Source organism: Oryx dammah, unplaced genomic scaffold (assembly GCF_014754425.2).
Source record: "Oryx dammah isolate SB20612 unplaced genomic scaffold, SCBI_Odam_1.1 HiC_scaffold_13, whole genome shotgun sequence".
NCBI lineage: Eukaryota > Metazoa > Chordata > Mammalia > Artiodactyla > Bovidae > Oryx > Oryx dammah.
Window position 1 is genome coordinate 15,673,550 of NW_024070197.1, and position 27,669 is coordinate 15,701,218.

At 43.2% G+C, this 27,669-nt stretch overlaps 1 long non-coding RNA gene across 3 annotated transcripts in view; it reads left to right on the forward strand.

Annotated features, from left to right (window-relative positions):
* LOC120872474 overlaps positions 1-22,228 on the forward strand; it is a 32,934-nt gene extending 10,706 nt beyond the window's left edge. Inside the window, exons 2-4 of one of the 3 annotated variants that reach the window (XR_005723259.1) lie at positions 9,906-10,030; positions 12,655-12,744; positions 22,186-22,228. This is a non-coding gene — a long non-coding RNA (uncharacterized LOC120872474). The other 2 variants (XR_005723258.1, XR_005723257.1) reach the window with 2 other exon arrangements.
* Positions 22,229-27,669: the final 5,441 nt, after the last annotated feature.

Sequence of the window (27,669 nt, forward strand, 5' to 3'; positions counted from 1 at the left end):
GACATAGGAAAGGAAGAAAGGACAGATAATCATGACATATCCATTTGAGGACATTTGCTGGAAGTGATCTCATCACTTCCACCTGTATTCAGTGGATCTGAACATTGTTGCCCGTGTTGCCCGGCTTTTTAGCGTCAAGAGATTCTTTGAAATGTAATCTTGATTCCGGATGGGTATATTCCTGGCTAATACATGAGTGTTTTGTTACCCAGAAAGAACTTTGTCAGGCAGATTCTTAACCACTGGACTACCAGGGAAATAGGCCTATTCATATCTTTTGCCCATTTTTATATTGGGGTTCCTGACTGAGCAATTGAGCATGCATGCATACATTCTTAAATATTTGCAGGATCTTGTTGTATATTCTGGATTTTAATCACATTTTTTTTTTTTGAAGCTAGAAATATGTTCTCCTGGTTTGTCACTTATTAAACTTTTTCAATCATGTCTTTGTTTGCAGGAAAATTTTAATCTTAATATGGTCAAATCCATCTCATTATATGGTTTCTGTTTTCTTGGTTTAAACATCTTTATTCACTCCAAAGTCATAAAAATATTCTGCATTTTTCTACTAGCTGTTCTGGGTTGAATTACGTCTCTTAAAAACAGATATGCTGAAATCCTTACCCCGAGTAGTCCAGAATGTGCTTTTATTTGGAAACAGAGTGGTGGCAGATGTAATGAATTAAATTAAGATGAGGTCATACTGGAGTAGGGCAGGGCCCTAGCCCAATAAGACTGATGTCCTTATGAGAAGACAGCCACTTGGAGACAGACACCCAGAGGGAAAAGTGCCCTGTGATGAGAAAGGCTGAGACTGGAGTTCCGCAGTGCAGCTGCAAGCCGAGGAACTGCAAAGATTGCCAGCAAATCACCCAAAGCTAAGACAAAGCAAGGAAGGAGTCCCCTACAGATTCCAGAGGGAGCTTGGCCCCTTCACACCTCAATTTTAGACTTCTAGCCTCCAGAAGTGGGAGCCAATAGATTTCTGTTGTGTTAAGCCACCCAGTTTGTGGTACCTTGTTCTTGCAGCCTTGTGAAAGTAATATGCTAGCTTTATAGACTTATTATCTTTCATGTTTAGGTCTCTAATCCATTTGTTTGACCTTTGTATTGTGGTGAAAAGTAGGGAACCAACTTTTCTTTTCTCCTTATAAAGAATCAGTTTTCACGATGTTATCCTTTAACAGTCCATCTCTTCACTTCTGATTAGGATGCTTATTCTGAAATATCTCAAGGTTTTTCATATTCACGTGTCTCTTTCCTGTCCCTTTGATCAGTTTGTCTGATCATGTGCCGTTCCACCTTTGTTTTCTTTCTTTACTCTGGCTTTTTGGTATATCTTTTCGATAAACTATTTTTATTTATTTATTTGTTTGGCTGTGGCAGGTCTTTGTTGCAGCATGTGGTTGAACCCGGGCCCCCTGCATTGGGGGCATGAAGTCTAAGCTACTGGATCACTTGGATCACCAGGAAGTCTGTTTGGCATATCTTACTTGATACAGATCCTCTTATCTATCTGTGAGTCTTGATTTTTCCACATGCATTTTTTAATCCATTTATTTTGTTTCTTAAAAAAATCTTTCTGGAATTTGGGCTTGCGTTGAATTTATAGCTTGATTTAGATAGAAGAAACATCTTAATAATATTAAATTGTTGCATTCATGAACATGGTGCATCTCCCCTTGTTAGATTTCTTCTGTTTCCTTCAATAACATTATTATTATTTTCTTTTTTGGCCATGCCACATGACTTCTGGGATCTTAATTCCCAGACCAGGGACTGAATCCAAATACTTGGCAGTGAAAGCTCGGAGTTCTAACCATTAGACTGCCAGGGAATTCCCTAAATTTTTTTTCTTCATAAACATCTTGTGGATTGACAGATGAATTCCTAGATTACCTTTAAATTTTGTTACTATTCTGAATGGGATCTTATTTTTTGTTAGAGTTTCTAGTTGTTTACTATCATATCAGTTCAGTTCAGTTCAGTTCAGTCACTCAGCTGTGTCCGACTCTTTGTGACCAGGCCTCCCTGTCCATCACCAACTCCCGGAGTTTACCCAAACTCATGTCCATTGAGTCGGTGATGTCATCCAACCATTTCACCCTCTGTCGTCCCCTTCTCCTCTTGCCCTCAATCTTTCCCAGCATCAGGGTCTTTTCAGATGAGTCAGCTCTTCACATCAGGTCACCAAAGTACTGGATTTCAGCTTCAGCATCAGTCCTTCCAATGAACACCCAGGACTGATCTCCTTTAGGATGGACTGGTTGAATCTCCTTGCAGTCCAAGGGATTCTCAAGAGCCTTCTCCAACACCACAGTTCAAAAGCATCAATTCTTCGGTGCTCAGCTTTCTTTACAGTATAGAGAAGTGCTATTCATTTTTCCAGTTTGATTTTTTATTTGGCCAATCTGCTGACTTTCTGATAGTTTTAATGGTTTGGAGTTTCTGTGTGTGCATGTGTGCTTACTCGTTTCAGTCATGTCAGACTCTGTGCAACCCTACGGACTGCAGCCCGCCAGGCTCCTCTGTCCATGGATTCTCCAGGCAAGAATACTGGAATGGGTTGCCATGCCCTCCTCCAGGGGATCTTCCCCACCTGGGGATCGACATCTCCTATGTCTCCTGCATTGCATGAGCGTTGTTTACCGTCTGACCCACCAGGGAAGCCCCTGGAGTTTCCATATGGAATACCAAATCACATCCAAATAATGACAATTTTGTCCTCCTCCCTCTCATCCCTTATATACATATTTATAGTGACTTATTGCAGTGGCCAGGACCCCTAGGAGTAAACAGTAGTGGTGATTGTATTATATCTTCCTTCTGATCGGAAATGAGCTTAAGGGTCTATCTTAAGTGTGTGGTGTGTAGTAGATTTTGGTAGATAGTCCTTATCAAATTATGGAATTTCCTTTCTATCCCTAATTTTCTGAGAGCTTTTATCATAAATAGATGTTGAACGTTATCAAATGATTTTTTCAAGCCGTAGATGTGACCATCGGACTTTTCTCCTTTATTCCATTATTAGCTTTCTGTTGTTCATTAAGACTTACTCGATGATATTTTATTTTTCATACATTTATTGTATTTGCTTATCTAATATTTTATTTCGGAATTGTATTTGTATTTAGAAAGTAAAATGGGCCTTTAATATTCTTTTCCCAAATTGTCCCTATTCTATTTTGGAGTCAAGGACACCAGCTTCATAAAATAAATATCTTTCCTTTTTTTCCCCTGTACTAAGTTATATACTGCAGGTGTTACTTTTTCCTTGAAAGCTTGGTAGAATTCCCCTGTTAAACTTTCTGGTGCTTCTTTTAACTAAAGTTTCTTTAATGGCTGTTGGTCTCTTCAGAGTTTCCTGTTTCAGAACTGGCGTTTTCTATTCTTGTGGAAATTTGTCTGTTTTGTCAAGATTTTCAAGTGCACTGGTCTATATAGTTCAAAAATTTATTTTATCATTTGAAAGTATATCTATAGTTCCCCCCTTTTCAGTTATGCATTTTGTTTTTATTTGCATCTTTCTTTTGCTATCAGTTTTGCCTGAAGCTTTTCTATCTTATTAGAATTTCAAATTGCCAAGTTTTGAGGGTTTTTTTTTTTTTTGGTCTTCTCTGTTTTTTCACTCTATCAATTTCAGCCTTTAAATTATTTTCTTTTTCCTTTTTGGATTTTTCTCTGTTGTTTCATATTTAAGTTCTAAACTGAGGCTTCCTCCATTTGTTTTCAGTCTTTTGATAAAAATGTTCAAAGCAATGAATTACCCTTGAAACATTGCTTTTGTAGTGCTTTTATTGCCGTTCAGTTATAGGATTTATTTCAGTTATTTATTTTTGGCTGCACTGAGTCTTTGTTGCTGTGTATGGGCTTTCTCTAATTGCACAGAGCAGAGGCTACCCTGTAGTTGCGGTGTAAGGGCTTCTGGCTGCAGCAGCTTGTCTTGTTGCAGAGCTCTGAGACATGCTGGCTTCAGTAGTTGCGGTGCTTGTGTGCTGGACCTCAGGCTCAGTAGTTGTGGTGCATAGACTTGATTGCTTCATGGCATGTGAAATCTTTGTGGCCCAGGGATCAAACCCATGTTCCCTGCATTGGCAGGCAAATTTGTAACTACTGGACCACCAGAAAATTCCTATGTTTTCTTTTCTAAGTCGAGAGTTATTTGTAATATATTATTTAAGTTTGGGGGATCCTGTGTTTTTGGTGTTTAGAGCCATTTACACTAGGATGAATGACGATGGTATAATAAAGAGAGTCTAGAACAGGCTGCTTCAGAAGACATTCATTTCACAAAATGTCCCAGAGTAGGGGGGTGGCCCCACCCCAAGAGGTCATCAGGTCCCAGCTATCTTACTGCTTTGCTCGAGGCATCATCCTGGCTCATATGGGTGAAGCCATTTTAGGGTCACTAAATCTGTTCCCCTGTATCAGAAGACAGAAGGCAGAAGTATGGAATAATTAGCTTCATTTTAAAGACAAGACCCAGAAGTTACCTACCTTACATCAGCTCTTATTCCTCTGGCCAAAATTTGGTCATATAGCTATAGGAGACAATATTAACTAGGGTTTGGTCAGAAAAACAGAAACTGTACCAGTTATTTTAACAGAAAGAGTTTAATATAAGGAATTGGTTGAGTTGGTGAAATAGATGTTGAGATGACCAAATGGGGATGTTGTATTAGTCAGAGATAACAGATGCAGGCATTCACCCCCTGGGACTGAGGCAACAAAGGGAATAGGTTTCTAGTTGTTTATTGTTGTTGTTGCTTAGTCCCTAAGTTGCATCCAACTCTTTTTCAACCCCGTGGACTAGAGCCAGCCAGACTCCTTTGTTCTTAGGATTCTCCAGGCAAGAATCCTGGAGCGGGTTGCCATTCCCTTCTCCAGGGGATTTTCCCAACCCAAGGATCAAACCCGCATCTCCTGCGTTGGCAGGCAGATTCTTTACAACTGAGCCACCAGGAAAGCCCTGTTTACTATGATGTGAACATCATAGAGTTATTAATCATAATAAGGTTATTAGAATCTAGAAGGTTGAAGGAATATTCCTGTAGAGCCAGAACCCAGTCCTCTGACGAGGGGACAGCTGGTTTCGGTGTTTCAGAGAGAGAGAAATGAGACTGAGAATGTGGAAAAGACAGGAGTCAGCTGCTGCCATCAGGGAGAACTCCTGCTGGAGTAATGCTGACAGGAACAGCGGGCGAAACAGGAGGAAACATGTACTTTCTCCTTCCAGCCTTTTGTCTTTCTTGTGCTCCCTCTCAGCAGAATCAAACAGGCAGCTGGCAGCCTCAGAGCCAGAAAGTGGAGTGTGAAAGGGTGGGTTTGGGCTAAGAAACAATTAGTCATGAAGGCAGTTCACCCACCCTTTTGACTGCTCAACATCCATACATATGTTGGGTTATTTTTTTTGGCCATGCCATGCAGCAGATGGATCTTAGTTCCCTGACCAGGGATCAAACCCTCGCCCCCCACTTTGGAAGCATGGAGTCTTAGCCACTGGACCACCAGGGAAGTCCCATATGTATCTTTCTACATATATTCAGACTTCCATTTAACAACTATTAACATCATGTTTCACCTGATCTTGCACAAAGATGCTCTTATCTATTCTCCAAAGAGGGGAGATACAGAATTCCTCCTGTCATATTATCCATTTCTGTTTTGCCTTTCCTATTATTCTCCTTCTGGCATTCATTTGGATTGAGTCTGCTCCCAACATTTCCGTTTTCCCCTCTATGCTATATTGAAAGTTTTACACTTACTGTCTGTTCTTTTAGTGCTTACTCTAAAAATATCATCATGTGCATTCTACAAAATCTTCTCCATTTATAAGTTGTTCAAGATTTTAGTTCCTTTTTAAACACTAAAATTTGACATTGTTAGTGTACTTTTGGTAGAGTTTTGATATTTTTGGTATGTTTACCTCATGCTTTTATTTACTTTTTCTTTTCTTATTCTTTCTTGTGTTCCAGAACTTCATTCTAGGATTAGTTTTCTTCCTGCCAAACTATATCTCTTAGCAATTCTTTTGAAAAGGGTATGTTGGGAATTAATTCCTACTTTTTAGTTTGTCTAAACAATCATTTTCTTTTTGTTCTTGAAAGATATTTTGCTGGGCATACAGTTGTAGTGTGACAGTTATTTGATTTTAGCCCTTTGAGGATCTCATTCCACTATCTTCTGGATTATTGCTATTGAAAAATAAAAAGTAATGCTTGGGCTATTCTAATGATATTCTCTTTAGTGGGCTAAGGTTTACTAATTACCTACTGTGGATATATTTTTTTAAATATTCTGCTTGGGATTCATTGGGTTTCCTGAATTTGAGAAAGAATCTTTCTTATCAATTCTGAAAATTTTCCAGACATTATCAAATGTGCTTCTCTCCCTTCTATTATCTTTTTATTTGTTTTGGCTCTGCTGGGTCTTCACTGCTGCCCGGGCTTTTCTCTAGTTGCAGCAGGCAGGGGCTACTCTCTCGTGATGCACAGGGTTCTCATCGCAGTGGCTTCTCTTGTTGAGAGGCACAGCCTCTAAGGTGTATGGTCTTCAGTAGCTGTGGCTCCCAGATTCTAGAGCACAGGCTCAGTGGTTGTGGCACAGCATGTGGGATCTTCCCCTACCAGGGATCGAACCCATGTCTCCCACATTGGCAGGCAGACTCTTTACTACCAGGGAACCACCAGAGAAGCCCCTATCTTTTTTTTTTTTTAACCACAAGTTAGATGTATGTTGGACCTTCCTACTCTGTTCCATATTTCTTAACCCATTGTTCATAATATCCATCATTTTTTCTCCCTATGCTGCACCCTGTGTAATTTCTTCAAGTATATATGTGTTCTAGTTTCTTCTCCTTTCAATGGTGATATAATTTATTTCACTTGTCCACTGGGTTTTTAAATGTTCACATATGTAATTTCTAGTTTCCCTTGTTCAAATCTTCCTTGCCAGTCTTGATAGTCTGTTTTTTCCTTCAGTATTTTCAAAATACCATCTTTGATTTCTTAAAACATTAATCTATTTTGTATTCAATACCTTATAATTTAATATTCATACCAGCTCTGAGCCTGACTCTGAGGTTTGTCACTTCTGCTTGTTAGGTTTGTGGAACTCATGTTCCTTGGGATTTTCTGTGGAAATTCTTTAAAGCCTGGGTTTAGCATTTCCCTGGGTAGAGTTAGTGTCTACTTCTGCCATGTAGCTGTGGGTTGTTATTCAACCCCTCAGTTGAGTTGACTCTTTGAGACTGCATGGACTTCAGCACGTCAGGCTTCCCTATCCTTCACCATCTCCTGGAGTTTGCTCAAACCCATGTCCACTGAGTCGGTGATGCCACCCAGCCATCTCATCCTCTATCATCCCCTTCTCCTCCCACCTTCAATCTTTCCCAGTGTTAGGTAGGTAGAATAAGGAAAAGGAGTCCAAAATGGCGGTGGCTAAAAGACAAGGCAGGGAAAAGCCCACGAAAATAAAACAAAGGAAGGTCCGAGGACCAGAGTGAGGACCTCAGGTAAAACAAACAACACTCCTGGCGGACCCAATTTACATAGGACAGGCACAGGGAGAGAAACATGTATAAAAAGAGGAGCCAAAGCTAGCTTTCTCTCTCTCCCGCGCGCTGGGGCACTCTTCTCTTCGCGTCTTTGGATCAACGTGCCCTCACGCCTTGAAGATGGATTTTCCTGCTATCTTCTAAATAAAATAGAGCTGTAACACTGGGCTGTAACACTGATTTGTCTAAGAGCTATAACACGGTCTGTTTGAGACCTGAGAGCTATAACACGAGTCTGTCCCAGACCTGAGAGCTGTGACATGCCGAGGGGGCTTTAATGTCCGTCACTCCAAATCTTTGTTGTGACGAGACAAAGAATCGAGGAACATACACTCGCGTGACACCAGCATCAGGGCCTTTTCCAGTGAACTGGCTCTTCCCATCAGGTGGCTAAAGTACTGGAGCTTCAGCTTCAGCATCAGTTCTTCTAATGAATAGTCAGGGTTGATATAGCCAACTTGGGACCACTCTAAAATTTTGTCTGGAGGTCTTTCAGGCTACATAGATAGTACAAATTTAGACTTTAAACACACAGGAATATGGACTTACTGTTACGAATTCTCAGGGGAAATTTTTCTCTTGCTTTACTCATCATAAAGGCAGAGACAAACGTATATTCCCATCGTGTTTTTCAGAGGGAGGGATTTAAAAACGTACCAATCAAGGGTTTGCTGTCAGGTTCTAGAATTTTATATCAAGAACTGTGGTCTTTCCTTTCACTCTGATTGAGTCCCAGGATTTTTCTTCTCTGAAAATGGCCCTTTAACATCCTAGCTTTATGCTGATAACCCCAGAAAAAGCACCGAGTCTAGAGCTATCTTTACTTCTCTAGATTCATTTGTTTCTGGGGCTGTAAGGATATACTTCAGAGAAGGCCATGGCACCCCACTCCAGTACTCTTGCCTGGAAAATACCATGGACGGAGGAGCCTGGTCGGCTGCGGTCCATGGGGTCGCTAAGAGTCAAACACTTTTCACTTTCATGCATTGGAGAAGGAAATGGCAACTCACTCCAGTTTTCTTCCCTGGAGAATCCCAGGGATCGGGGAGCCTGGTGGGCTGCCGTCAATGAGGTCACACAGAGTCGGACACGACTGAAGTGACTTAGCAGCAGCAGCAAGGATATACTTAAGGCACACTCTCTCTCCTTCAAGACTGGCCCAACCAAGAGAAAATGTCTCCCCCGCTCTCATTGAATTAGAGTGCTAGTTTACATACAATTAATTGTACCCTATTCATTTTTAAATTAATTATACCCTGTCCCTAGCATTCACAGACAGCAAATTCAATTACTCATTAATCTAATCATTACTGCTTTTATTCAGAGAACACTGAAGATCTGTTTTTTTAAATTAGTTTATTTTTGGCTGCACTGGGTCTTCGTTGCTGCGTGTGGGCTTTCTCTAATTGTGGCAAGAGGGGGCTACTCTTCGTTGTGATCGGGGCTCCTCATGCCTGGGGCTCAGCAGTTGCAGCATGTGGGCTCAGTAGCTGTGGCTCTCAGGCTCTAGAGCTCAAACTCAATAGTTGTGGTGCACGGGCTCCACAGTTGCCTTGTGGCACGTGGAATCTTTCTGGACCAGGGATCAAACCCAGATTCCCTGCATCGGCAGGTGATTCTTAACCACTGGGCCAACTGGGAAGTCCCTGAAAGACTGTTAATATCCTAAAACCAAGGAATGTCTCTTATGGGCTGAACTGTCTCCCTCCCATCCCCACCCCAAATCATGTGTTGAAGCCCTAATCCTCAATACCTTGAAATGACTTTATTTGGACATAGGACCTATAAAGAGGTGATTAGGTGAAAATGAGGCCATTAGATGGGTCCTAATTCAATCATGATTGGTGTCCTTACATGAAGAGGAAATTTGAACACACAAAGAAACATCAGGGATGTGTGTCCACAAAGGAAAGAAGGCAGTCATCTACAAGCCAAGGAGAGAGGCTCAGAAGAGGCCACACCTGCCCTCCCCCTATCTTGGGCATTTGTCTCTGGAACTATGAGAAGTGAATTTCTATTGTTTAATCCACCCAGCCTGTGGTACTTTGTTATGACTGTCCCAGAAGGCTAGTCCTAGCGTCTCTGACGCTGTGATTTCAGGCACCATCTTGGCCTCGAGGGAAGAAACTGTGATTTGATACAGGGGCCTTGTCAGGCTATTCCAAAAAACAAACAACAACAACAAACAAAAAAAGGAAAGAAAAAGCAAAAGCTAACCAAATAAATAAACAAAACCCCCAAACACCAAGCTGTTCCCATCACACCCATTGCACGGCCTAGTTTGGCAGACAGACTTCTTCCCAGGCCTGGGATGTGTCTCACTCATGCAGAGTGTTTCTTTTTCCAGGGCCCTTCTGCTCAGGAATGAAGCTGAGGACGGGCAGCATCTTGGGGATGGGATGCTTCAGCCTCTGCAGATGACTTGGCTTAGAGGACCTGTGGGATGTGCAGAGAAGGAGAACTGGGGGAGAGGTGAGAACAGCAGGAGCTAGGGAGGGGGACGAGGGACGGGAACACTCTCTCAGGCTTGAAACCAGATTCTCTGAATAAGTGTGGGTGAGGAAGGCATTTTCTGAGGTCTAGAAATACAGGGGGAAATGCAGGAAGGGAATGGTGTCCGATGAGTTCAGGACTAAGTGAATCAGAGGCGGTGCAAGCGTCCCAGCCCTCCTCTGCCTCTCTTGATTATCTTGGGAAGCTGATTCAGTCATATATAATCGCATCTAGTTCACCTTTACTATTTCCCTTCCTCTGACTTCATGTATGACAAATTCATTCTATCATTGGAAAAATATTTCCTGAGCATGGTCGATGTGTTGGGCACGTGGCAGTGTCTGCCTTCATCCAGCTCCAGATCTGGGAGAGCAAGCGCTCACAGAGTGTTTCACCAAATGGCTTAAAAACTTAAACCTAAGATGTGACACCATAGAGCTCCTAGAAGAAAGTATATGCAAAACATTCTCTGACATATTGTTGTTGTTGTTCAGTTGCTCAGTCGTGTCTGACTCTGCAACCTCATGGACTGCAGCATGCCAGGCTTCCCTGTCCTTCACCATCTCCCAGAGTTTGCTCGAGCTTATGTCCATTGAGTCGGTCGTGCCATCCAACCATCTCATTCTCTGTTGTCCCCTTCTCATCTTGCCTTCAATCTTTACCAGCATCAGGGTCTTTTCCAATGAGTCGGCTCTTCGCATCAGGTGGCCAAAGTATTTGCCTTCCAGTGAATATTCAGGATCAATTTCCTCTAGGGTTGACTGGTTTGATCTCCTTGCAGTCCAAGGGACTTTCAAGAGTCTTCTCTAACATCACAGTTCAAAAGCATCAATTCTTCATCACTTAGGCTTCTTTATGGTCCAAATAAAAACAAACAAATGAGACCTAATCAAACTTAGAAACTTTTGCACAGCAAAGGAAATTGTAAATAAACAAGCAAGCAAAACCTGGAAAAGACAACCTATGGAATGGAACGTAGGGCTTGCAGTAATATGGGGTTTACATGGGATTGCAAAGAGTCAGACATGACTTAGCAACTGAACAAAACAAACAACAAGGATTTTAGACTCTTCCTGAAGGACATGGGAATCTACAGAAGTATTAGGCTGGGGAGCAACAATTAGGTCATGAATGAACTGTAGAGCAAGATCTGAAATGTTGCTGTTGTGTTCAACAACATCTTATGGAAAAACTTGAATGAATTTTTAGGGCAACTCAGTAGTACAGGTGAGAGATGATGGTGATTTGGAAGAGGGTAGATTCAGTGGGGAAAGAGAGAACTGACAGATTTTGAACCTCTGGAACATTCTAAAGGGTCTGATATGGAATGAGAGAGTGGGAGGAGCTAAGTGTGACTCAGATTTCTAGGGAGACTAAGGAGTCAGAAGAGAAGAGAGAAGAGGATCTAGCTGTTATTCTAGGAGGTCTGTCAAGGGGAAGAAAGAACTTTTTTTAAGAGCACGGAGAAGGAGGGGCTTCCCTGATATCCAGTGGTGAAGAATCCATCTGGCAGTGCAGGGGACGTGGGCCTGATCCCTGGTCTGGGAAGCTCCCACATGCTACAGGGCGACTAACCCTGTGCCCCATAACTCCTGAGCCTGCACGCTCTGGAGCACGTGTACTGCAGCAAGGGAAGCCACTGCAATAAGCCTGCCCACCTCAGCTAAAGAGTAGCCCCTGCTCACCACAACTAGAGAAAGCTTGAGGAGCAACACATACCCAGCATAGCCAAAAGCAAACAAATAATTAAAATTATTAAAAAAAAGAGTAGCCCCTGCTTGCCACAACTAGAGAAAACCTATGCACAATGACGAAGACCCAGCACAGCCAAAAATAAATAGATTAAAAAAAACCTGGATGAACCTAGACAGCATATTAAAAAGCAGACATTACTTTGCCAACAAAGGTCCATATAGTCAAAGCTATGGTTTTTCCAGCAGTCATGTATGGATGTGAGAGTTGGAAAGACTGATGCTGAAGTGTCAATACATACTTTGGGTACCTGATGCAAAGAGCCGACTCATTGAAAAAGACCCTGATGCCGGGAAAGATTGAAGGCAGGAAGAGAAGGGGATGACAGAGGACAAGATGGTTGGATGGCATCACTGACTCAGTGGACATGAATTTGAGCAAGCTCCGGGAGATAATGAAGGACAGGAAAGCCTGGCAAGCTGCAGTCCATGCGGTCACAAAGAGTCGGACATGACTTAGCTAATGAACAACAACAACAAGATTTAAAAAAAGAGTGTGGGGAAAGATTAATAATATCTGGAAACAGCACTGAGTTGCTAAGGGATAGCAGAGTCTAAAGACATTTGATATCAAGCTTGGCCACATGACCTGCTTTAGCCAATGAAATAACGCATCGATGTATATCTCTTTTGAGCTGAAACTCCAAGAGCCAGCTCATGGCTGTTCACATCTTTTTTCCCTCAGCCAGGAGATCGGTGGTGTTTTAGACACTGCTCCATCAGTCTGGGTGAAGGAAGGAGCATGTGGAGAACTTGGGCCACCCAGGTTGGACATGGCGCATGAGGGAGTCTCTACCTTTATGCGAGTCACTGGGATTTGGGTTCATTTGTTACTCCCCTCTCCTCCTCCAGACCTTGAAGTGTTTGGCGAGTGGGTGGATGAAGCGCCTTCAGTAAAGATTGTGGGCATAATCTCTGGAGAAGGATCTGGTGTTAGTTAAGGTAAGAGTCCAAGGGAACATCGAGTGAAAGACTTACAGGGGTTGCAGTAGCAGAATTTGGGAAGGATGGAGGGAGGCAGGAGCAGGTAGAGCAGAGGACAGCACAGAGAATGATGGAGATGAGAGAACCTGAGAGGACAAGAGGAGCTTGTGTTGGGGGAATTACCAAGGGAAAGAAAAGATAGGGAACATGATGAATTTGGTTATGACACTCTTCGGAGGGCAGTGGGTTTTCAAGTTCAGAACCACATATTGCTTCAGAAAGTCTCCTCCCCACCCTGTCCACTTCCTCTCACCTCTCTCTTCCTCTCACCTCTCATCATCACTTTCATCATAGTGGGCTGACTTCTCAGTTGCTGGTGTCCTTCTGGTAGAATGTGACTTCCATGCTGCAAGAGCCTGGCCTGAGTTGTTCATCACTCTACCCTGAATGCTGAACACAGGGACCCAGCTACCTGTGAGATGAATGAAGGAAATTTATGGATCCACCCTGTTCGTCTCTCGCATCAGTAAAGGGTGGTTCTCAGCAATATGTAAGCCTAAGTTTAGCTCTAGGCTTATGTTTTTCTGTCTTAGTCATTGTGGGCAAATTACTCAACCTCTCAGACTTTGTTTCCTTAGGTTTAAAATGGGATGCTAGGGACTTCCTTGGTAGTCCAGTGGCTAAGACTCCACCATCCCAGTGCAGGGGGTCTGGGTTAGATCAGCTAAAAAAGATCCTACATATCGCAACGAAAACTGGAGATCCCAAATGCCACAACTAAGACCTGTTACAGCAAAATAAATATCAATATTTTGTTAAAATGTTTTATTAAAAAATGAGATACTGATAGTTATCTAAATCATAGGGTTGTTTTCAGAGTTAAATGAGATGATTTATCTCATTTAAAAGACTCAGCATGTTGAACAACTATCCAGTTTTTGGGTACTTGTCCTAATTATAGAAAGACATCTGATGTCTTTCCATCTATGCTGATGACCATTGCAGACAAATATGCCAGTCCTCGGGCTTCCCAGGTGGCTCAGCAGTAAAGAATCCTGCAATGTAGGAAATGCAGGAAACTTGGGTTTGATTCCTGGGTTGAGAAGATCCCCTGGAGAAGGAAATGGCAACCCACTCCAGTATTCCTGCCTGGAAAATTTCATGGACAGAGGAGCCTGGGAATCGCAGAGAGTCGGACACGACTGAGCGACTGAGCATGCGCACACCAGTCCTCTTTATCAGAACTCCACCTAGTTTCCCCAGTCTCCTTGCTTATCAACTTTAGTACAGAGGAAAGGTTTGAATAGACCCTCTGGGGCTATTGAAGACCCAGCCAGAACTTGCCCTACTACACCTTAGAAGGAAGTGGCTCTCTCAGCTAGTGAGGAATGTGACTCAAAGAAATACCCAGAAAAAAGAAAGGAAAGAAGGAAGAAGGAAAGAAATATCCGGCAGGCATGGGAGTTTCCTACAGCTCCTGTAACAAATTATCACTGTCTCACTTCTCACACGGTTTGCTGAACCCAGGGTAGGCCAGGCATGAGAGAGCAAGCTGGAAGAAAACTTGAGGAGACGTAGAAACTGCAGACATGTTTATTCTTTCCGGGCAACAGCCATAACATAACCTTCTCTCCTAGCTTATGCAGCAGCTGTAACAGCAGCCATAACATAAAGGCACATACCTGCAAGGGCTTATATAGCCCCACAGACCAAAAGTAGCCCTTGGTCAAGTGAGTACCTCGTGATACACATGTGCAGTGCTTTAAATAATCTCAGCTGTGACATGATCATTATTTACAAAATGTGGGGCAAGAGCAAGAGGCCGAGGGGCAAGAGAGCCTTACTAAGCCATCTTGGCTAATTTGCTCTTTCCCTACAATCACAAACTTAGTGGCCTCTAACAACACAAATTTACTGTTTTACAATTCTGGAGGTTGGAAGCCTAAAATCACTCTCACTGTAATATCAAAGTGTCACAGGGCTGCATTCCTTTTGTGTGTGTGTGTGTGTGTAATTTTTTTTTTTTTTTGAGTATAGTTTCTTTATAATGTTGTGGTAGTTTCTACTCTACAGCAAACCCATGTCTTTTGCATCGCCTGCATTGGCAGGTAGATTCTTTAGCTCTGAGCCCCCCGGAAAGCCCCATTTTATACTTCAGCACATCTCAATTCAGACTAGCCATGTTTTAAGTGCTTCATATTGAGAATATTTTATTGGACAGTGCAGGTCTAGATCCTAAACTCTGCAACAGCCCCAGGGCCTAGAACAATCCCTGGTCAATGGGCATTCAGATTTGGTGGACATAGGAATTTATGGACTGCTCTGTTCAGGTTTAGACTCTTTTTCAAAAGCCTTGGACCACTGACCCAAAGAAAGAAGCCTAACTGGGGTATGTGTGTGTGCTGTCATTTGCATCTAACTTGCATACTCTCTCCCAGGTGTGTTTGCTCTCCAGTCAGCTTCTCTTTAGTGATTCCCACTGCGTCTGCTCTTACCTGGGCAACTTTTTTTCTTCTGGCCGAGCTGTGCTATGCAACTTTTGGGATCTCTGTTTCCCCAACCAGGGAGATTGAACTTGGGGCATAGCAATGAAAGCCTGGGATCCTAACCACTATGCTACCAAGGAATTAGGATTCCAGGCAACCTTGAAAAATGCACTGTTGAGCTGTGCTTAGTCCTGCCTGAAAGGTAAAGGACAGAAAGGGGACTCTGCATGGAGCCAATTCCCCGGGGACCTTCACAGGTAGGTGGGTCAAGAAGAAACTCCCAAACAGGCCTCCCAAGGCCCTTTGTGATCTGGTTCTGCTCCCTGCTCACCTCCAGCCTTGGCACATTGTTCTGGATTGAAACATGCCCTCCCCTTTTCAAATCCGTACACTGAAGCCCTGATGCCCAAGTATGACTGAGTTTAGAGATAATTGAGCTTAAATGAAGTTGAAAGGGTGGAGCCCTAACCCCATAGGACTGGTGTCCTTGTTAGAAGAGGAAACGACACCAAGGGCATGTACACTCAGAGAAAAGGTCATGTGAGAACACAGGGAGAAGGCGGCCGTCTGCAAGCCGAGGAGAGAGGCCTTGAGAGAAACCAGCCCTTCTGGCACTTTCATGCTGGACTTACAGAACTGTGAGAAAATCAGTTTCAGTTGTTTAAGCTATCTGGTTTGTGGTACTCTGTTATGGTAGCCCTGGCAAGCTAGCATCTACCTTGGCTCTCACCAGTCCTCAATGCTGCCCTTGAACTCCACTCTGTTAGCTTTCCTGGCATAAGCCAGCAGTCCTTCTTTTGGAGAATAACATTTTTCCCCCCCTGGGTGATAAACAAGAAGTAGCAGAGCTAGCTGCTCATCTGGGTGCATTGAAAGGAGACAAAACTGCCTCAGAACAAGTAAAAGAGACAAGCAGGAGTGCTCCCTTTATGCAGATTAGTGTCAATCACTGAATACATCACTCCTTTTAGTTCTTAAAACACAACACTATGGGGCTTTCCTGGTGGCTCAGTGATAAAGAATCTGCCTGCCAATGCAGGGGACATGGGTTTGATCCCTCATCCAGGAAGGTCCCACATGCCTCAGAGCAACCATTGAGTCTGTACTCTAGAACCCAGGAGATTCAACTACTGAAGCCCGTGTGCCCTGGAGCCCAGGTATGCATGCTAAGTCACTTCAGTTGTGCCTGTAGCCCACCAGGCTTCTCTGTCCATGGGATTCTCCAGGCAAGAATAACAGTTCTGGAGTGGGTCATTATGCCCTCCTCCGGGAGATCTTCTTGACCCAGTGATCAAACCCACCTCTCTTTCTTCTCCTGCTTTAGCAGATGAGTTCTTTACCACTAGCACGCCTGGGAAGCCCCTTGGAGCCCATGCTCCAAAACAAGAGAGTAGCTCCTGTTCTCCCCAACTAGAGAAAAACCCAAGCAGCAATGAAGTCCCAGCACAGCCAATCAATAAATAAATTAAAACTATTAAAGAAAACATCGTGAAGTGAGTACCATAGACCGTATTTCCATAACTCTAACAGCGAACATTTACACTTTGTCTAAAGTCTCAAGCACTGTGCTCTGAAGGAAACATGCACCACTTCATTTAATCCTCACTGGGACAGAGAAGGTAGGAACCATCATCACCATCCATATTCTGTATGTAAGGCCGGCAGGCCCTGGGCAGTTCAATCATTTGTCCAAGTCTGCAGAACTGGGCAACTGCCAAACCGAGCAATCTGATTCCAGAGCGCTCACTCCTGCCCACTGAACTCTGTGAGTCAGCAGAGAGCCAGGCAACCATAAACTTGCCCAAGATTAGGGACTTCCCTGATGGCCCATGGTTGAGACTCTGCCCTTCCACTGCAGGAGGCACAGGTTAGATCCCTGGTTAGGAAGTGAAGATCCTGCATCCAGGTCAGTGGTGCGGCCTAAAATTAAAAAAAAGAAAAAAACTTGCCTAAAGTTAAATAATCATCATTGGGGCTGTATTGGAATTTGGTTTTTTATCAAAAGTGCTGTCACATTCACTCAGTGGTCATTTGATGGTTGTCCACACTAGGAAAGATACTGTGCCCAAAATGTGGAGTCTGAAGACCAACACCCACAGTTACGGCCTAAAAGGAGGATCCAAATAGTGGAAAGACGGTCGTGCAAAGAGTTGTAATCCAATTCCCTTGTTGTTGTTGTTGTTAAGTTGCTAAGTTGTGTCTGACTGTTCGACACCAGAGACTGCAGCACTCCAGGCTCTTCTGTCCTCCACTATCTCCCAGAGTTTGCTCAAACTCATGTCCATTGAATCATTGATGCCATCTAACTATCTCGTTCTCTGCTGTCCTCTTCTCCTGCCTTCCATATTTCCCAGCATCCGGGTTTTTTCCAGTGGGTCAGCTCTTTGCATCAGGTGGCCAAAATATTGGAGCTTCAGCTTCAGCATCAGTCCTTCCAGTGAGTATTCAGAGTTGATTTCCTTTAGGACTGACTGGTTTGATCTCCTTGCTGTCCAAGGGACTCTCTAGAATCTTCTCCAGCACCATAATTTGAAAGCATCAGTTCTTCAGTGCTCAGCCTTCTTTATGGTCCAACTTTCACATCCGTACATGACTACTGGAAAAACCATAGCTTTGACTATACGGACTTTTGTTGGTAAAGTGGTGTCTCTGCTTTTTAATATGCTGTCTAGGTTTGTTATAGCTTTCCTTCCAAGGAGCAAACATCTTTTAAATTCATGGCTGTAGTCACCATCCACAGTGCCTGGAGAATTCCATGGACAGAGGAGCCTGGCAGGCTACAGTCCATGAGGTCACAGAGTCAGACATGACTTTCTGACTAACTTCCTGGAGGAAGTTATTGAATCCAGCAGAATCCTATAAAAAGCCCAGAGTTTGCCTTGGAAGTCTTTCTTCACAGGGGAATTTATGCTGGAGAAAAACCAAATAAGACTGGTCATAAATCACTTGATTAAAAAGATAATAATTGCAGTAGAAAGTGAGAGGGAAAAAAACAAACTCACTCTCAACCACATAACCACATAAGGATCTTAATAACTTTCAAATTTAAGAACAAGCTTAGTAAATTATTACCAAATTTTTAAATTGTCTGATATGACTATATAAACCATCTCTAACTTTTAAAGTAACCATTGCTTTTCATTTATGGATTTCATCTAAAAATATATCAAACCTTAAGAAGAATTCAAGTATAAATATCTTTAACAGGAAAGAAAAACTAACAAGTTTCATTAGCACTGGGAGTGTTCTTATCTTTTTTCTCCCTGGGTGTTAAAAGCTGGAGAACAGTAAATACTGTGGAATTCAAGAACACATTTGCCTCGACATCATTTTTTTCCTTCAAATAACACATTATGGATCAAAACTAACTTCCATTCTTAAAGGGGAGGCACATATTCTGATCTGTTTTTCTCTAAAAAAGAGATTTACGTGCTTTTCAGCAGATGAAAGTGTTAGTCACTCAGTCGTATCCGACTCTTTGTGACCCCTTGGACTATAGCCCGCCAGTCTCCTCTGTCCATGGTATTCTCTAGGCAAGAATACTGGAGTGGGTAGCCATTCCCTTCTCTAGGCGATCGAACCCGGGTCGCCTGCCTTGCAGGCAGATTCTTTCCATCTGAGCCACAGAGCTTTTCAATAGAAAAGGCAATAGTATGTTCAAAGCATAGCAACTTGAGAACATGATTTGCTTTAGGAAACTCAAAGATTTCTATATTTCTGGAACATAAAGTTCAGGAAAGAGATGAGACTCAGGCTGTAACTGAAGTTAACTTTGAAGAGCCCTTTATGCTATAATAAAAAGTAGGAATTTTACCCCTATTGGCTGGTAGTCAGTGAAAAGGAACAGACTTTTTCTTCGTCTACTCACCACTCAACTTTCCATACTGGTCACCAAATGCATGGAGGTTTTTCCCACACCAAGAAATTCTCCAATCGGGGACTTCCAGTGGTTCAGTCCCTTCCAATGCAAGGGACTCGGGTTTAATCCCTTGTCAGGGAACTAAGATCCCATATGCCGTGGGGCTACTGATCCTGCACACCACAACTAAGACCTGATGAAGCCAAATAAATGTATTTTAAAAAAGTTCTCCACTTCTCCGGTGGAGAAGGAAATGGCAACCCACTCCAGTATTCTTGCCTAGAGAATCCCGTGGACAGAAGAGCTTGGTGGGCTGCTGTCCATAGGGTTGCACAGAGTCGGACACGACTGAAGTGACTTAGCATGCATGCATGCATTGGAGAAGGAAATGGCAACCCACTCCAGTATTCTTGCCTGGAGAATCCCAGGGACAGAGGAGCCTGCCGGGTTGCCATCTATGGGGTCGCACGGAGTCGGACACGACTGAAGCGACTTAGCAGCAGCAGCAGCAGCAGCCACTTCTCTGCGGACACCAACTGGATGTCTTAGAATTCAATTCAGTTCTGATACCATCTACCTGGAGTTGGCCTGAGATCCCACGATTTAAGGACTCTGTCCCACGAGTCTAACCCCAAACTCTCAGATACCTATTGCAACTAGTGGGTCTTCAGGTTACCTGCAACCTCAGTACAAGTTGGCTACAAATTGGGGATTCCCACGATGCCCCCTCCGCAGGTTCAATGATTTGCTAAAACAGCTCACAGAATTCAGGAAAACAGATACTTACTAGATTGTTGGTTTATTATAAAAAGATCCAACTCCAGAGTGATTGAATGGAGGAGATGGACAGGGCAAGATATGGGAGAAGGATGCAGAGCAGGCATGCCCTCTGCAGCTGTGCCGCGCACAACCCGCCTCCCCCCTGCACCTGCAGAACGCTCTCAGGACCTCTTAGAGTTTATCATGGAGGCTTCGTTACACAGCTACAGTTGGTTAAATCATTGGCCTTTGGTGATCAGTGTCCAGCCTCTCTTCCTTCCCTGGAGGTGACGGGTGGGGTGGGGGTTGGAAGGCTGAGTTCCAACCCTCTAATCACAGGATTGGTTTCCTAGCAACCAGCCCTCCTCCTCAGCTTTCCCGCAGCCACTTCATCACCTTGAACTCAGGTGTGGTTGAAAGGGGCTTGTTATGAAGAATAAAAGACACTCACTTTAAAAAAAGATTTATTTATTTATGTTTGGCTGCGCTGGATCTTCATTGCTGCACACGGGCTTTCTCTAGTTGTGGCGAGCATGGGATCCTCTTTGTGGTACAGGGGCTTCTTCTGTGGCTTCTCTTGGGGCAGAGCACAGCCTGTAGGCACACAGGCTTCTGTAGTTGTGGTGAGCTGGCTCAGTAATTGTGGCACATGGGCTTAGTTGCCGTGTGGCATGTGGGATCTTTCTGGACCAGGGATTGATGTATATCTCCTGCATTGAAAGTGGATTCTCAGCCACTGGACCACCAGGGAAGCCCCCTCCTTTCACTTTTATTGCTCTTATCACTTAGGAAATCCAAGGGTTTCAGAGACTCTGAGTCAGGAAAGGGGATGAAGACCAAATATATATCTTTCTTAATATCACAACATCATAGGCAGCTATTGAAAACATATTGGCAAGAGTCTGAAATGATCAGTCATACCTATTTATAAAGTTTCTCTTGATAGCAACCCTGAGGATAGATTGTAAAAGACTGGGAAGATCATGAAGAGTCAATATCAATTATGAGGTTATTGTCTCTGAACTCCCAGCCCACCCTCCTATGCTCTGCTTTGTGATGCTGAGCTGGGAAACCACATTTCATTTATTCAGAATTTATTTTATTTTTGGCCACCCTTGGTCTTCGTTGCTTCAAGCAGACTTTCCCTAGTTGCAGCAAGCGGAGCTATTCTCTTGTTGCAACTGGAAAGCCCTAGAGTGCAGGCTTGGTAGCTGCGGTACATGGGCTTAGTTGCCCCACTGCATGTAGAATCTTCCTGGACCAGGGATCAAACCAGTGTCACCTGCATTGGCAAGCAGATTCCTAACCACTGGACCACAAGGGAAGTCTAGGGAAACCACATTTCTGTTTTGTCAGATGGTTCTATGTTAGACCCTGGCAATGGGGTTTGCTAGGAGATTATAGAAGTAAGGTGATTAAGTCGTCCTGGTTTGCTCTTGGTGTCCCCAGTTTTAGCAATGAAAGTTATGCTTCCTGGGAACCTCTTTCTGGGGTGGTTGGTCACCTTATGCAGAAGGGACTTGCCTGCTGTTCTTGCAAGTGTTACCTCAGCAACACTTCTTCACTCTGGTGGAGGTGGGGGGGGGCAGCAACCGCATTGCCTGAATCCAATTTGTAGTTTTCTAACACTTGCAAAGGGCTTCCCTGGTGCCTCCGTGGTAAGGAATCCTCCTGCCAATGCAGGAGACCCAGATTGGATCCCTGGGTCGAGAAGATCCCCTGGAGAAGGAAATGGCAACCCACTCAGGTATTCTTGCCTGGCCAGTGCCATGGACAGAGGAGCCTGGTGGGTTACAGTCCATAGAGTTGCAAAGAGTGGATACGACTGAGCGACTAAACAATAACAGCAACAACAGCAACACTTGAAAAACTAGTTTCATCAGAAACATCAGCGCCAGTTGGCTGGTGCCCTTTCTTCGCATCTCTGTTCCCCCAGCTCTAGGTGTGGTCCCTGCTTCCTGCAGTTGCTACTTCTATGCTGTCTTAGAGTTGTGGTCCTCAGAGTGCAGTCCCCAGAGCAGCAGCATCAGTATCTGCTGGGAACTTGTTAGAAACACATCATTCTGCCCCCATACCAGATCCATCAGACTCTGTGGTTGTCTTCTGCAGTCTGCCTTTTAACAAGTCTTCCAGACAGTTTGGCTAAGGTTTAAGAACCACTGCCTTAGGGATCTCTTTTTACCCTTGCAGTTATCTAGATAACAACTCTGTGCCAAGTTGGCAATTCCTTATATTATAGTCCATATGTTCAATTCTCCCTGTTCAAGTAACTGGTGTGGCTTCACTATCCTTACTGGACCCTGACTTGTTATGAAGAATAAAAGACACTTCTTTCACTTTTATCGCCCTTATCAGGAAGCCTTCTTCAGTGATCAGCGCAAAGAAATAGAGGAAAAGAACAGAATGGGAAAGACTAGAGATCTCTTCAAGAAAATTAGAGATACCAAGGGAATATTTCATGCAAAGATGGGCTCAATAAAGGACAGAAATGGTATGAACCTAACAGAAGCAGAAGATATTAAGAAGAAGTGGCAAGAATACACAGAAGAACTGTACAAAAAAGATCTTCACGACCCAGATAATCACGATGGTGTGATCACTCATCTAGAGCCAGATATCCTGGAATGTGAAGTCAAGTGGGCCTTACAAAGCATCATTACGAACAAAGCTAGTGGAGGTGATAGAATTCCAGTTGAGATGTTTCAAATCCTGAAAGATGGTGCTGTGAAAGTGCTGCACTCAATATGCCAGCAAATTGGGAAAACTCAGCAGTGGCCACAGGACTGGAAAAGGTCAGTTTTCATTCCAATCCTAAAGAAAGGCAATGCCAAAGAATGTTCAAACTAACGCACAATTGCATTCATCTCACATGCTAGTAAAGTAATGCTCAAAATTCTCCAAGCCAGGCTTCAGCAATACGTGAACTGTGAACTTCCTGATGTTCAAGCTGGTTTTAGAAAGGGCAGAGGAACCAGAGATCAAATTGCCAACATCTGCTGGATCATGGAAAAAGCAAGAGAGTTCCAGAAAAAAACATCTATTTCTGCTTTATTGACTATGTCAAAGCCTTTGACTGTGTGGATCACAATAAACTGTGGAAAATTCTGAAAGAGATGGGAATACCAGACCACCTGACCTGCCTCTTGAGAAATCTGTATACAGGTCAGGAAGCAACAGTTAGAACTGGACATGGAACAACAGACTGGTTCTAAATAGGAAAAGGAGGACATCAAGGCTGTATATTGTCACCCTGCTTATTTAACTTATATGCAGAGTACATCATGAGAAACGCTGCGCTGGAAGAAGCACAAGCTGGAATCAAGATTACCGGGAGAAATATAAATAACCTCAGATATGCAGATAACACCACCCTTATGGCAGAAAGTGAAGAGGAACTAAAAAGCCTCTTGATGAAAGTGAAAGTGGAGAGTGAAAAAATTGGCTTAAAGCTCAACATTCAGAAAACGAAGATCATGGCATCTGGTCCCATCACTTCATGGGAAATAGATGGGGAAACAGTGGAAACAGCGTCAGACTTTATTTTTTTGGGCTCCAAAATCACTGCAGATGGTGACTGCAGCCATGAAATGAAAAGACGCTTGCTCCTTGGAAGAAAAGTTATGACCAACCTAGATAGCATATTCAAAAGCAGAGATATTACTTTGCCGACTAAGGTCCGTCTAGTCAAGGCTATGGTTTTTCCAGTGGTCATGTATGGATGTGAGAGTTGGACTGTGAAGAAGGCTGAGTGCCGAAAAATTGATGCTTTTGAACTGTGGTGTTGGAGAAGACTGTTGAGAGTCTCTTGGACTGCAGGGAGATCCAATCAGTCCATTCTGGAAGGAATGATGCTAAAGCTGAAACTCCAGTACTCTGGCCACCTTGTGTGAAGAGTTGACTCATTGGAAAAGACTCTGATGCTGGGAGGGATTGGGGGCAGGAGGAGAAGGGGACGACCGAGGATGAGATGGCTGAATGGCATCACTGACTCGATGGACGTGAGTCTGAGTGAACTCCGGGAGATGGTGATGAACAGGGAGGCCTGGCATGCTGCGATTCATGGGGTCGCAGAGTCAGACACGACTGAGCAACTGAACTGAACTGAACCCTTTGTAATTCTAGTTGTAAATATTTCTTTTTCCATTTTGTCATCTGTAGTTTTTAGTTTGCCCATGGTGGGTTTATGTTTTGAACCTGTGAAAGGTTTTCATTTTTGCTTGGTCATTTAACAAAATGCTGTTTCATCACCTCTGAATTTTGATAAGCCGTTTGGCAAATATACCCCACTCTCACATCTCAGGTCATTAGGAGACTCACTAGTGTTTTATTATTTATGAGATTGTATTTTTCCACTTAGGTCATTGATACACTTTGAATTTAAGCTGGTATTCTGTGTGAGGAACGGACTCAGGCTTTTTGTTTGCTTGTTCATCTAGTTGATCCAATAGCACTAAATTAAAAACTTCCCTAAAGTTTCTTTCTGAATTAAAAAAGTATTACATGCATGTATAAGTTTCCATAAGCAATTGTTTCTATTTCTGGATTGATCTGTGTATGTAATTGATGCATCCACAGCACATTGTTTTATATTGTTTTTAATATCTGTTTTTAGCCCCCTTCTCCTTCTTTTTAATACCGCCCCCCCCCATATTTGCCTGCTGTACTTCCAAATGAACCTTATAATCAATTTGTCTAGCTGTAGAAAAGAAAAACCTGATGACATCTTTATTAGGCTTGGAGTAAATTTATAAATGAACTCAGAGCCCTGATCTCTTTATAATGTTGGCAGCTGTTTTTTTTTTTTTTTTTTGCCTTTCCATCCTTGGAATCCATGTGCCACCTGGTGGCCACCATTCACAACAGCAATTGTTTTCTCTAAAGCTGCTCAAAATAATAAACGTTGGTCATCTCACACACTTTCTGTGAGTCAGGTATTAGAGGATGGCTTATCTGGATGATCCTTGCTTGAAGCCCTGGCTCATCCTCACTGTGAAGGCCTCACTCTTCAGAAAGCTTGAAGGGGGCTGGGGGGATCCCCTCAGCCTCTTGGTCAGAGGTGTCAGCTCCTCCCAGGTGGCTCAATAGTAAAGTATCCACCTGCAATGTAGGAGACACAGGTTCAGTCCCTGTGTCTCCCTGTTCAGTCCTCTTCCCAGTTGGGAAGATCCCCTGGACAGAGGGTCCTGGAAGGCTACAGTCCATGGGGTCACAAAGAGTCGGGCATGACTGAGCACAGCACACACACCTCAGTTCCTCACTGTGCAACCCTCACCATAGTTCCCTTAGGACCTGCATCTGGATTTCCCTCAGGGCAAGTGGACCCGAGGTAGGAGATAGATGGGCCTCCAGTCAGCTGGTGTTTGTCAAGTGGAGTAAAATCTTTGTTCTCACACAGACATCCAAGGACAAAGCTAGTGACAGAAGCTGAGCTCTGCTGAAGTAAAGAGATAAGATGACCACTCCTGAGGTCAAGGAAAACTTCCCTTTCTGCACACGCGCAGGAAGACTCCTTGGGGGTCAAAAAGGAATGGGACCTGACCCCATAATAAGTGTAGGCATGTTCCCGCAGGTCTCTTCAGTGGGATCCATCTTAACAAAAAATTGTGCGGGCATATTGGAGAGGGTTCTAGGACTAGTTGGGTGTGAAAAAAAGAAACAAGAAAATCAGCTGAATGTAAACAAAGACGTGGAAGGACTGTCCTATATAAGTGATTTAAATCACCTCTTTACTGCGCTTCTCATTCAGGACACCCTCACTTCTCTCCAGAGATCAGGCCCAGAGGGAGTGAGGTAGAAGCTGCTATACTAGGTAATTTTAGACTTAGAGGAAATTTGCTGCTAGTACAGAGAATTCCCTGTGTATCTCTCACCCTGCTTCCCCTGATATTAATACTATAGTAGAGTGATCAAACTCTATTATAGTATTAATATAGTATTATAGCAGAGGGCTTCCCTGATGGCTCAGCTGATAAAGAATCCGCTTGCTATGCAGGTGACAGGTTCAATCCCTGGGTTGAGAATATCCCCTGGAGAAGGGACTCTCAATGCACTCCAGTATCCTTGCCTGGAAAATCCCATGGGCAGAGGAGCCTGGTGGGTTACAGTCCATGGGGTTGCAAAGAGTTGGACACGACTGAGCAACTAACACTTTCACTTTCAGAGTGATCACACCCAGGACGTTAAAATGGCATCATATTATTAATTTAACTACCAGCCTGGCTTGACTTTTAACAGTTTTTCTGCTGATGTCTTTATGTTCCAGGAACAAATCCAGGATCCTACACCGAGTTGTCAGGTGCCCTTAGCCTCCAAGAGTCAGTGACCGTTCCTCTTCATTTCCTTGTCTTTCATGACCTTATTCATTTATTTGGCCACTCCAAGTGGGCCATGTGGGATCTTTTGCAGCCTGTGGGATCTTTGATCTTCGTTGTGGCCTGTAGAATCTTTAGTTGCAGCAAGTGGGAATCTGCTTCCCTGATTAGGGATTGAACCTGGGCCCCCGGCACTGGGAGCATGGAGTCTCAGCCACTGGATCACCAGGGAAGTCCCCACCTTGACCCTTTTGAGGAGAACCAATCAGTTCTTTTATTAAATGTCCCTCAGCTTGGGTTTGCCTGTTTTCCATGGTTGAAATGAAGTTACGCAATTTTCTCTTTTTTGGCCAGGTGATGCTGTGCAACATTTGTACAGCATCTTTCTCAGTGCACCATATCAGACATGTCACTATGTCCTTGTGGGTGATATTGATCTGGGTCACTTGGTTAAGGCACAGTCTACTGCACATCTCTGCTGTAAAGTTCCTGTTTTTCCATTAGCAATTAAGAAGTATCTTGGGGAAGATACTTTGTGACTATACAAGTCTTGATTCTCCTCAGACTTGCACCTACGAATTTTAGCATGGATCTGGTCTGCAACAGCTGTACTGGGCATTTGCCTAATAGTGATTTTGGATGCCCCTTTCTCCTTCTACATCTGTTAGTTGGAATTCTATTGAAAGAAAGAGCCCTTCCTTTTCTCCATTACTTACATATTTGACTATTTACTTAAATCAACATGGACTCATGAATTTTTGTTTCACTCTGTGGATTAAAACCTCATATGGAGAGACTTTTACCTTTTTGACAACTAGCTGGATATGAAACAGTATACTGTCATAGTTTTAATGAGAATGTTTCTGAATACCGAATTCTAATGAGATTGAGCATCTTTGACTTTTTTCTGTTTGTGATGTCTAGGAAATGCTTATAGCAGTGTTTTTTTTTAATTTTTGTGGTTTCTAAAATTAAAAAATTTAAAATCTAAGTATAGTTGACTTATAATGTTTCAGGTGTACAGCAAAGTGATATGTTAAATCTGTTTAGTTTGTTTCCATTATAGGTTACTACAAGATATTGAATATAGTTCCTTGAAGTATACTGGTCCATGTTGTTTATTTATTTTACATTTAGTAGTGAAAGTGAAAGTTGCTCAGTTGTGTCTGACTCTTTGCAACCCCATGGATTATATAGTCCATGGAATTCTCTAGGCAGAATAATGGAGTGGGTAGCCGTTCCCTTCTCCAGGGGATCTTCCCAACCCAGTGACTGAACCCAGGTCTCCTGCATTGCAGGTGGATTCTTTACCAGCTGAGCTATCTTTTAATCCCCAATTCTTAATTTATCCCTTCCTTTTTCCCTTTTGTTAACCATAAATTTGTTTTCTGTCAGTGTATCTGTTTTGTAAATAAGTTCATTTGTATCATTAAAAAAATTCCACATGTAAGTGATACCATATGATATTTGTATTATTTATCTTTGACTTAATTCACTTAGTATGATAAGCTCTAGGTCCATTCATCTT